This window comes from Etheostoma cragini, chromosome 7 (genome assembly GCF_013103735.1).
Source record: "Etheostoma cragini isolate CJK2018 chromosome 7, CSU_Ecrag_1.0, whole genome shotgun sequence".
NCBI classification, from domain to species: domain Eukaryota; kingdom Metazoa; phylum Chordata; class Actinopteri; order Perciformes; family Percidae; genus Etheostoma; species Etheostoma cragini.
Genome location: NC_048413.1, coordinates 678,567 through 689,209, shown reverse-complemented (window position 1 = coordinate 689,209; position 10,643 = coordinate 678,567). Strand labels below are relative to the sequence as shown.

Here is a 10,643-nt window from a genome sequence, read left to right as displayed (position 1 = left end):
ATCACTAACAGGGACGTTGTAGAGCGTCCTCTGGTGGACAGACTATGCAACACCATCACTAACAGGGACGTGGTAGAGTGTCCTCTGGTGTGTGTGTGTGTGTGTGTGTGTGTGTGTGTGTTTTAAAATGCTGCACTTAGCATGTTTGCCTTTAGAGAGGAAATATGATTCACAGTGTAGGATCTAAAGTTAAATAAGCTAATTAACTGTTGTTGGTTCACTTAGTTTTTCTCAAGAACATTTTTGGTCTATCTTGCGAGACTCAAGGCCCGCAGGCCAAATCCGGACCCTTGCTAGTTTTGATCCGGCCCCTACATACAGTACATTTTGGTTCACAACACATTTTGGCCCACCTACTTTTTCCCATTTTTAACAACATTTTCTTTGTTTTTTTACGCTTTTTCCTAACGTTTTAGGCATTTTCTTCAACATTTCTGTCGCCCAAACTGTAAGTGAGAAGACCATAAGGGACATGCAATAATACAGTTAAAAATATTGGACTTTTGCCATGACATGAAAGCAATAAACTGTATGGCCCTTGATGGGATTCTTATTTTCTAGTGTGGCCCTTAGGAAGGTTGAGTTTGAAACCCAAGGTTTAGCGAATACTGTATCTGTAAATGAGACACGCTAATAATGATAACTATTGTAGTATAAGTTGAGATGGGAGTGGGAGATAAATAGAAGAAAGACTGATCTGTCAGGTGGGCGAAGAAGCCCTAGCACATTTCAGTTATGAGCACTTCTTTGCAAACAAGAATAGAACTTAAAGCTGCTGATTAGATCAAGATGAACAAAAAATGATTCAGTCTTTGTCCACGTTCCAGTCAATACACTCTTTTTATTTTCAAACAGTGAGTGGGATGGGGATGAGGTGGAGATTGAGACAGGAAAAGAAGGAAAACAAGAGGAGTGGGGTTAACTGATGGGAGAAGGCGAGACAGTGGGAATAAATTCATGGATTAGGAGAAACAGACAAAGAGCTTAAAGACGAGGAAAGATTTAACAAAAGGATAAGAGATGCTAACCGATGTCATGAAAGTTATAGAGATAAAAACAAAGAGAGAAAGAAGGAAACAAGAGAATTCCAAACGTAGAGAGATGGCAGAAGAGAGAGAGACAACATGTAGAATAGAGGAAGTGAAAGAGAGCGGGTATGGAGACAGACTGGGCAATGTGATGCATCATGTGATTGAGCTGTGATCACACACACAGACACACACATTCACACAGATTCAATTTGTAATCTTGGGCCGGAAAGAGTTATGAAACATGTCAGCCATATGGGCAAATATACACATCCTGCTCAGTCGCAAACAGTAACACACCTATGAGCACATAGTGTACATCACTAGGTCCCGTACACAGCAAACACACACACATCACACACACACACACACATATGTAATAAAAAAGCACACAAAGATACATGCATACACACACATAAAGGCACATTCAGATGTTCAAAGAAAAGTAAGCCAACACAAATATATGTAGTGTGTGTGTGTGTGTGTGTGTGTGTGTGTGTTTTCATCATTAGATTGGGGGCTTTTGTTATTTATCCATTTCTCTAAAATGATGAAACTAAAACGCAGCTAACATTAGTCTCCAGCTGTCCACACACTGTGTGTGTGTGTGTGTGTGTGTGTGTGTGTGATGCCGACATTCCAGAGAGCGAGTGAATGTGGGAGAAGGGTCGGTGATGCTGCTAACACTGTACGTGATTTTCATGCTGTGCTGCCTGTAGGGGCAGACTCACAGGACTCATACACACCACATTAAAAGCTGCCAGCTTGTTTTAATTGTAATTAGAGAGAGACCTTTGTCAAATCCCCCCCACAAAGCAGAACAAGCCATATATAGACACAGACCGGTCATCACTCAGGTGATTGTGATCTGCATGATTGAGAGTCAATCTACTCTCGAGCTGAACCAATCAGAGTAGAGCTCAATGACATGCGTCTGATACTCCCACACTGGGGAACAGAGCATGCCTCTGAGGACAGGAACTAGAGGCATCAAGGCATAAATTAAATCCAACACAGCAGAAGTTGAGTCAAATATACACTGAAATGGGGGTGGGCTGGCAGTAGCTCAGTCCTTAGGGAGTTGGGTTGGGAACCGGAGGGTTAACAGTTCAAGTTCCGTGCGGACCAAAGTACGGAGTGTGGTTTGGTGGCAGGAGAGATGATACTTCACCTCCTGGACAATGCACTGGAGCGAGGCACTGTAAACCCCCAACCACTCAGCGGTCTGGTCCAGCACTGGTAGTCCACTCACTCTGACATCTCTCCATTTGCACGTATGGGTCCTGCATGTGTGTGTATGTCAGGCCTGTGCGTAGTGATTACTAACAAAACAGTGTAATTCAGAAATAAAAGATTAAATCACAAACGTCACTTGTTAACTTCCTTTGACAAACTGATCTCTTTCCATCTGCGTGCATTCATGTCTCCCATCACGCCACTACTATGTGTAGTCATAGTTCCATTATCTTCTATTATCTTTATTGTTACTATAACTGCCACTGTTCATCATTCCAACGGCTATAATTATGAATCATATGTGTCTACATCTGTACATCTGTATCAGTGTCTGTGTCCAAACCACCAGTGACAGGTGGCGTCCACAAAGAGTCCTGGTCTGACCGAGGTTTCGGCCTTAAAGGAAGTTTTGTGGGGGTCGGGCTTCAGGTCGGTATGGTGACCAGGACACTGCCTGAAGAAAAGAAAATTTAAAACTGAAATTGTTTCTCTGTTAATGTGTGTGTTGAGTAAGGCAGTCACTTGTGGTTTGAAGCGAGTGAGTGTACTATACTGCTGAAACAAACACACATACACACACACACACACACACACACTGATATAGTTTACCTGCACAGTCAGAGCAAAGACAGGAACACTCCCTTCCTATCTTTAATCACCTTCCACTATCTTTTATCTTTTATAACACACAGCTATCACGTTTCTGCCTATGTATGAATGTGTGTGTGTGTGTGTGTGTGTGTGTATGTCTGTGTCTTTGTGCATGGGCAAGTTGGTATGAACACCGTGTAGATTCCTGATTTCCAGAGGTGATCTGAACACGAGAAAACCCATTACCAGTTTAGTTTAGAAATAGAGAAAGAAAGAAAGAAAAGAAAAAGACGAAGAATAAAAATGACGAAAGAAAGAAGCTAATGTGTACAGTTCCTTTTGTGCAGATGTCTCACTTCCTCTTGTGCCACATACGATTCAGTGTGTGTGTGTGTGTGTGTGTGTTTCTGCGTGAGGGTTTAACATGATTGTTAACCTGATTAAACTAGATGGCATAAGAAAGCCTAGAAAAAACACACACACACACATACACAGTAGTTCACTTCCTTCTCATCTAAACTCTATCTCTGTAAATATTTTTAGACCTTTATTTACTCTGGTAAGGTTGACAGAGCACACATGCAACAATGCCCTGCTATATACACACACACACACACACACAAATGTGGCCAAATGTTGGTGACGAGGTCAGCCATGAAGAAATCTTCGCGGTGCTTTCTATTTTATGTGTAAGATGGTTTGAAAATGGCGATGGCGCTGATTTACACGTAAAGTTAAACTTTAGTAAGTTGAACTAGACGCAAAACCTTTGTACAACATTACTTCACCTCAGTGAGTGACTCCTTTTGAATTTAATGTAGCTATTAGCATGGGAAAGCTGAAAGGAGATATCTGTTTCTTAGCAACAGGGGAAGTTTCCTTAGCATTATAACAAAGTGTGCACCGAGACACATGGCCATACTATAGCGTCAGTGATGTCACCAACAGCCTCGGCTCACTAGCTTCTGTGACCAGGAGAAGATGATCATCTCACTTTGTTAACTGAGATACAACGACAAATACTTTGTCCACCAACTCGTTGTCGAAGCCTCAAGGGAGTTAGTCTAAATGTAAACCCTTCAACAAGCTAACTGCATTAGCATCTTAAGCAAATAAGAAGAGTAGAGCTGATCTATTGGTGTAAACGGAACCCATGTCTGGGTTCCTATGTCCACCATAGACAGACGTCTTAAATATGAATGAATAATAATAATAATAATATCAATGAATAATGCTTATTTTAGACCTCCCTCTTTCAAAACCCATATGTGCTCATGCTCATTGTGCATATTACGACCAATAAAATGTGTCTAGCTAACTGTGAAAACACCAACTTTGCGATACCTGTACCAAAATGAATGCTGTCAATGTTAAACGGCTCATCTGACTTTTACAAATTGGGAGGGTGGAGAAATATCATCCTTCACTAACATGAGTGTATTAATAAATACATTCAAGTATCCAAAACCCTCCATTGGTCATCTCTGCTGTGTTCCCTTCTCTGTGCTGTACTCGTGTGTTTGCTATCGCTGTGCTTAGGCAGCGCAGATGGACTCACACGCCATGCCAATAAAGCAAAATAAATGTAAAATTAGGCAATGCCGGGGCTTTTGTGTACTGAATACCAACACACATACGCACACACACGCACGCACGCACGCACGCACGCACACACACACACACACACACAGCTGCACCTAACAGCAGGCTTTAAGTAATTAAGCACTCATTTTAAGCATTAATCTGAGAGATTACTGTCCATAATCTCACCACCTGATCATCAAAGGTCCTGTGTGTGTGTGTGTGTGTGTGTGTGTGTGTGTGTGTGTGTGTAACAGAGAGGCGGGGGTCACAATGACAGACCAAGCGAGACAAAGATGAAATGACAGAGAGCCATAATCAGTGCTTTCCATACATACATATATTTGTGGCGGGCCTGCAACAATTTAAACATCTACCGACACTTATTTTTTTTCTACTGCACGCCAGTACATGGACTCACTCAGCCCGTCCTTGGCCCGCTCTCTTAGTCTGTGTATCAGACCACCAGCGAGACAAGGGTTACCTAGCGGGCCCTCCGTCTTCCTCCCTCCGCGGGAGGAGAGTGGGCGGCAGCTCAGGAGACCTTCAGTTACCGGCTGTAGCGACTCAAATTCAGACAGCGCTAACCCCTGGCTGCCCATGGAGGGATGGTACCAAGAGGATGAGTGTTCCTCTGGTGCCTCCATCAGAACAACGTCCCCCTATAAACAGGGGTTACAGTGGGATCTGGCAGGTTTAACCCTCACGTTGTTCTCAGTTTAGGTACCTTAAGGTTTTGTAGAGTTGAAAACGTCAAAAAAAGTGACAAACATTGAAAAAAAGCATCAAAAGGGACAAAAACGTAATGAAAAGGTAAAAATATTGATAAAAACACTTGTATGCTTTAATGAAGTCTCTATCCATTAAAACAGTAATTAAAGCCCACTCACTTCCACATCTAGCTAACCGGCTCTCTCGGGATTTCCAAAAACAGCCAGGAGTTTTCTTTAAAACTAATTTATGACTAGTGTGATATCTGCTAGAGTCGGACAATGTATTGATTTAATAACAATATCGTGATATGAGACTGGATATTCTTAAATTTTGGATGTTGTAATATCGTGATATGATGTAAGCATTAGCCATTATATCCACATTACTGATTATTATTTATAAAAATCTCACTGTGTACACATTTTGTGAATCCACCAATCGTTTCCACTACAATATCGATGTGGTATTGATATTGAGGTATTTGGTAAAAAATATTGTGATATTTGATTTTCTCCATTTTGCCCGGCCCTAATATCTGCATGCCAAATTAATCAGAGCACACGAGGCTGAATTACCTTCCAAATTACCGCATTGCCACGGTTATTTTTTTAACGCAGTCCGACGCAGTTAGTCCACACACAAACACACCGCAGCTCCATTCACTTCCTGTTAAATTCACAGAGAATAGCGAGGTCAGAACAGCATCACAGATCTGTTTTAATCAAATACGCAGTAGAAACCCAGAATCTGCAGCACGTACAGGCCCTGACACACCAAGGCGACCGTCGGCCTTCGGTCCAAGATGGGCCAGATAAGTGACGATTTAGTTTGGCTCATTTTGTGTAACCAGCATATGATGAAGGCGTATTAGGTGGGGGGAATTAGCAAGCATTTAGCTGGCTCCACTCCCACTATAGGGAGACGTCTTTGCCAAGAGAATGGATGACGGCCCTGGAGAGGGACCGTCTGGTTAGAGCCCGCTGTCCTCCCGGCGGGGGGGGGGGAAGCAGAGGGACCGTAGCCTCTGCTCCGACCTGCTGCCGTTGGTTGTTATTGCTAAGTTTGTCCTATTCCCCTTTATGAATGGTGATTGAAAGGATTTTTAAGGCCAATCCTTATACGAATATTTGGTTATTTAAAAATCCAATATGCCGATATATATACTTTTTAAAAAATCCAGAAACGCCCTAACATTAGTGATTTGTAGTTATTTATGAGTTCTCACTAAAATAGTATGATAAAGATTTGTTTTATTGTCACAACAGAACAAAATGCTGCAGCGCGTGTTCTGACAAGAACTAAGAAAAGAGATCATTTTCTCCTGAATTATCTTCTCTGTATTGGCTTCCTGTAAAATCTAGGGTTGAATTTAAAATCCTTCTCCTGACCTACAGTGGTGTGAAAAAGTGTTTGCCCCCTTCCTCATTTCACACAACACATCTTGATGATCCCCAAGACTTTTGGGACAACATTCTGTGGACCGATGAGACAAAAGTGGAACTCTTTGGAAGGTGTGTGTCCAAGTATATCTGGCGTAGAAGGAACACTGCATTTCATAAAAAGAACATTATACCAACAGTACAATATGGTGGTGGTAGTGTGATGGTCTGGGGCTGTTTTGCTGCTTCAGGACCTGGAAGACTTGCCGTGATAAAAGGAACTATGAATTCTGCTGTCTACCGAGAGATCCTGAAGGAGAATGTCCGACCATCTGTTCGTGTACTCAAGCTGAAACGAACTTGGGTTCTGCAGCAGGACAATGATCCTAAACACACCAGCAAGTCCACCACCGAATGGATGAATAAAAACCAAATGAAGACTTTGGAGTGGCCTAGCCAAAGTCCTGACCTGAATCCTATTGAGATGTTGTGGTATGACCTTAAAAAGGCCGTTCATGCTCCAAAACCCTCGAAAAATGTAACTGAATTAGGACAATTCTGCAAAGATGAGTGGGCCAAACTTCCTCCAGGACGCTGTAAAAGCCTCATTGCACGTTATGGCAAACGCTTGGTTGCAGTTGTTGCTGCTAAGGGGGGCCCAACCAGTTATTAGGTTTAGGGGGCAATCACTTTTTCACACAGGGCCATGATGGTTTGGATTTTTTTTCACCTTTAATAATAAACACCTTCATTTACAAATTGCATTTTGTGTTTACTTGTGTTGTCCTTGACTATTGTTTAAATTGGTTTGATGTTCCGAAACACTTAAGTGTGACAAACATGCAAAGGAACAGGAAATGAGGAAGGGGGCAAACACTTTTTCACACCACTGTACAAAGCTCTAGATGGTCTAGCACCATTGTTACGTTCTCTAAGGCTGCTCTGGCCTCTGTTTGGAAGAGAGCCATTTTGTTTTTGTGCTTCAGGTGTGCCACCCCTGAGAGCCTGATCGTCCACAGGTGTTTTCAATCTAGTTCTCAGAGAGGCTGCATAAAAGCTCCCAGGTCCAAGACACTGCCCCTTCCTCTTGCCACAACTTCCTGTCATGCTGAGAGTATTGCTGCACTACTTGCTGCTGGTGCATATAATTTGGGACGTGATTGTCTTGTTGTTATCTGAAGCTGATAAGGGTTCTCTGCCATTTGTTTTGACCCCTTGTCCTCCTGTCTTGTGGACCGTCAGGGAGATTAGCACTGTGGATATTGGTGTGACATTGAAGTAGCCATTTCCTTTTCAGCTAGCATGGGTTTTTGTGTGGTTTGGCCTAGGTGACACTTATGTTTTTAAAGCTTCAATTTTTGGTTGGTTTGGTTTAATACCCATTTTTGTTTATCATCCATTTATATGTGTGTGTATAGATACTATGTACATACGTCTAATTATTGTAATAAATTACATACTTGTCGGCGCTGCAGCAGGTGGGGCTGCTCGGTTCCCCCCGTGACTGACACACACACACACACACACACACACACACTCATATGGTGGATGCAGGAACAAACGGAGATGAGACAGACGTACAGGATGACCTAAGTTGAGGACACCTACGCTCAGTATTGTTGGTGAAATGATGAGTTAAAGTCCAATAATATGAAAGGATAGGAAATGAACTAACAAGGTAAAGATCAACAGGCCACTGACAGACATGTTCAAATTTGATTCATTCAATAAATTATGTCTTTCTTAAATCCACCAGCCACTTTCATTTGCAGCATGCTGATTGTTTTTGGTTAGATTATTAGGAAAAACTCAGCCTTGACTAGTTTATTCTCCTCAAAACAACTTGGGGAGAACTTTTTCTTTTAAAGAACTATACAAAGAAAATCACAACTTTTTGCAACTATCTGTCTTCCGCAACTTCATCGCAACAAACATGGCAACTTTTATCGCAATTTTTTATAAAAGCTCCCGCAACTTCAGACATTGTGGGCCGCAACAATCTCAAAACAAGTCTGCAAAATCCTGACTAACAACTGAATAATTTCACATCAGACTGCTATAACAAGTGCATGGCAGGTGCTTGGAGAACACGTCCTTGTGTCAGGACATCCACTAGTCTCAAAATGAATAAGCACACACACAAGCACATTAAAAAAGGAGACTTGCGTAGACCTGCGTGGCTCCCCTGGTAGAGCACGCGCCCATATAGAGAGATTTACTCCTGGAGGCAGCGGCCAGGCGTTCCACCATGACCTTTGGCCCTTTTCTGCATGTCATTCTACCCTGTCTGCCCTCTCATGTCAGCAGCTCTCCGATACAAATAAAAGCCTAAAAATGCCCCAAAAAATAATCTTAAAAAAAGAAATGAGGAGACGAAGGAGTCTGGCTGGTACTGATATTTTACCATGTACGGTGGGTTTAAATACGCCACAGCACAAAACATAACAAAAAATAGTTTGAGCATAGACCCTTTTATTATCTTTTTAAGTTAATCAGTGAAAAACATTTGCATATGTCTTGTTTTTCAAAAACCCAAAGATGTTTATAGTGGGATTTTAAAGTAGCAAAGGGTTGGTGGAACCAGCCATTTTTCTTTGTAAAAAAACACCACTATAACAATTAATCATCTATAGAAAAATGTTCAATAAAGCCCCAGCTGTGGTTCCTTGAGTTACCTTTGACACTGTAGATTTACTCACTTCAGTGTGTTTCTGCTCCGGTCAGCGTTAACTTTGGTGCTTTGACGGCTGTGTGACGTCAGTCGGAGCTAAATGTGTACAACCCTACAACCCAAACAGTACAGGTGGACTTCAGGGGTTTCCCTGTCTCATACGGTCAGGCCCCTGCTAAGCGTTTTTGCGTGCTGCCTAAGCACGTTGTCTTCTGCACAGATGCAGGTGCTGCATAATGGTTCAAGCTGCGGCCCAAACGTTAGCCAGTGTGTGATGGATAGAAACAGAGAAAAAGAAAGAGGCAGGTGTGTTTGTCTTGCTTGCTACTTGCTGTTTGAAGTGTAGGGGGTACGCCGCGGAGCTAGGGACAGCTTCTACACAGGGTTACACGCCACCTATTTTATACATTCTATGAACGTCACCAATGTGCAAATGAGCGTATGCACCTGAACACTCTAAAGAGCCCTAGGGAAAAGCCATGGGTTTTAGTGAGTCACACCCCAGATCCAGTGCAGTAAGACGGAGAATGTTTTATGGAGAAAAGGAGCTTCAAGCTCCTGCCCGGACATGTTAAACACCGTTAAAGCTTCGCTAATGCACTGTTTACCACACACACACACACACACACACACACACAGTACACACATACAGTAAGTGGGTCTATAAATCCAGCCTAACAGTGCTCTGTGGTGATTTGGTCACTTTTTTATAGACCAAATAAATATCTTTGATTAATTGAGAAAATCGAGAGATTAGTTAATAAGGGAAATAAGTGTTAGCTTCAGCTTACAATAGGCAGAATTAAACATGAATAATGTTACTTTTTCATTTCATGCTAAACTGTCAAATCTGGCTGTTCCATGTCAGAACTCCGTGCTGGCGTGTGAATGTTAAGGCCCTGACACACCAAGCCGACGGCCAGGAGCTAGTGGCGATGAAGGCCAGCCGTAGCGTTGCCTCGTCTCTTTCAAAAACTAGCACTGGAACACACCACAGACTACAGCGGACGGCCAAGTACCACCTACATTCTGCGCCTTCGTGAGAGGAAATAACTCTCCATACATGCAGGCGGTGGTATTCTACTGGTCATTCAACAAGGGAAACCGAATATGTAGGCCGGTATATATTTATTTGTTTTTAAAAATCCAGAAACGCATTACAAAAGAAACAGATTCCCCTAACATTAGTTATTTATGAGTTCTTACTAAACTAATACGATAATAATTTGTTTTAGTGTCAAAACAGAACAGAGGAACATCAAAATATATAAAAGTTCTGATAAATAAGATGTATAAAAATACAAACTTAAGATATGAAACTTAAAGTCCTTTGAACAAAAACACAGTAACAAAAAAAAACGACTAAATCACTAACAGGGACGTTGTAGAGCGTCCTCTGGTGGACAGACTATGTAACGCCATCACTAACAGGGACGTTGTAGA

The 10,643-nt window shown here is 42.1% G+C and overlaps 1 protein-coding gene across 6 annotated transcripts in view; it reads right to left on the bottom strand.

Annotated features, from left to right (window-relative positions):
• The window catches only part of rgs19 (regulator of G protein signaling 19), a 30,822-nt gene that overhangs the window by 9,459 nt on the left and 10,720 nt on the right, over positions 1-10,643 (bottom strand). The window lies entirely within an intron of this gene.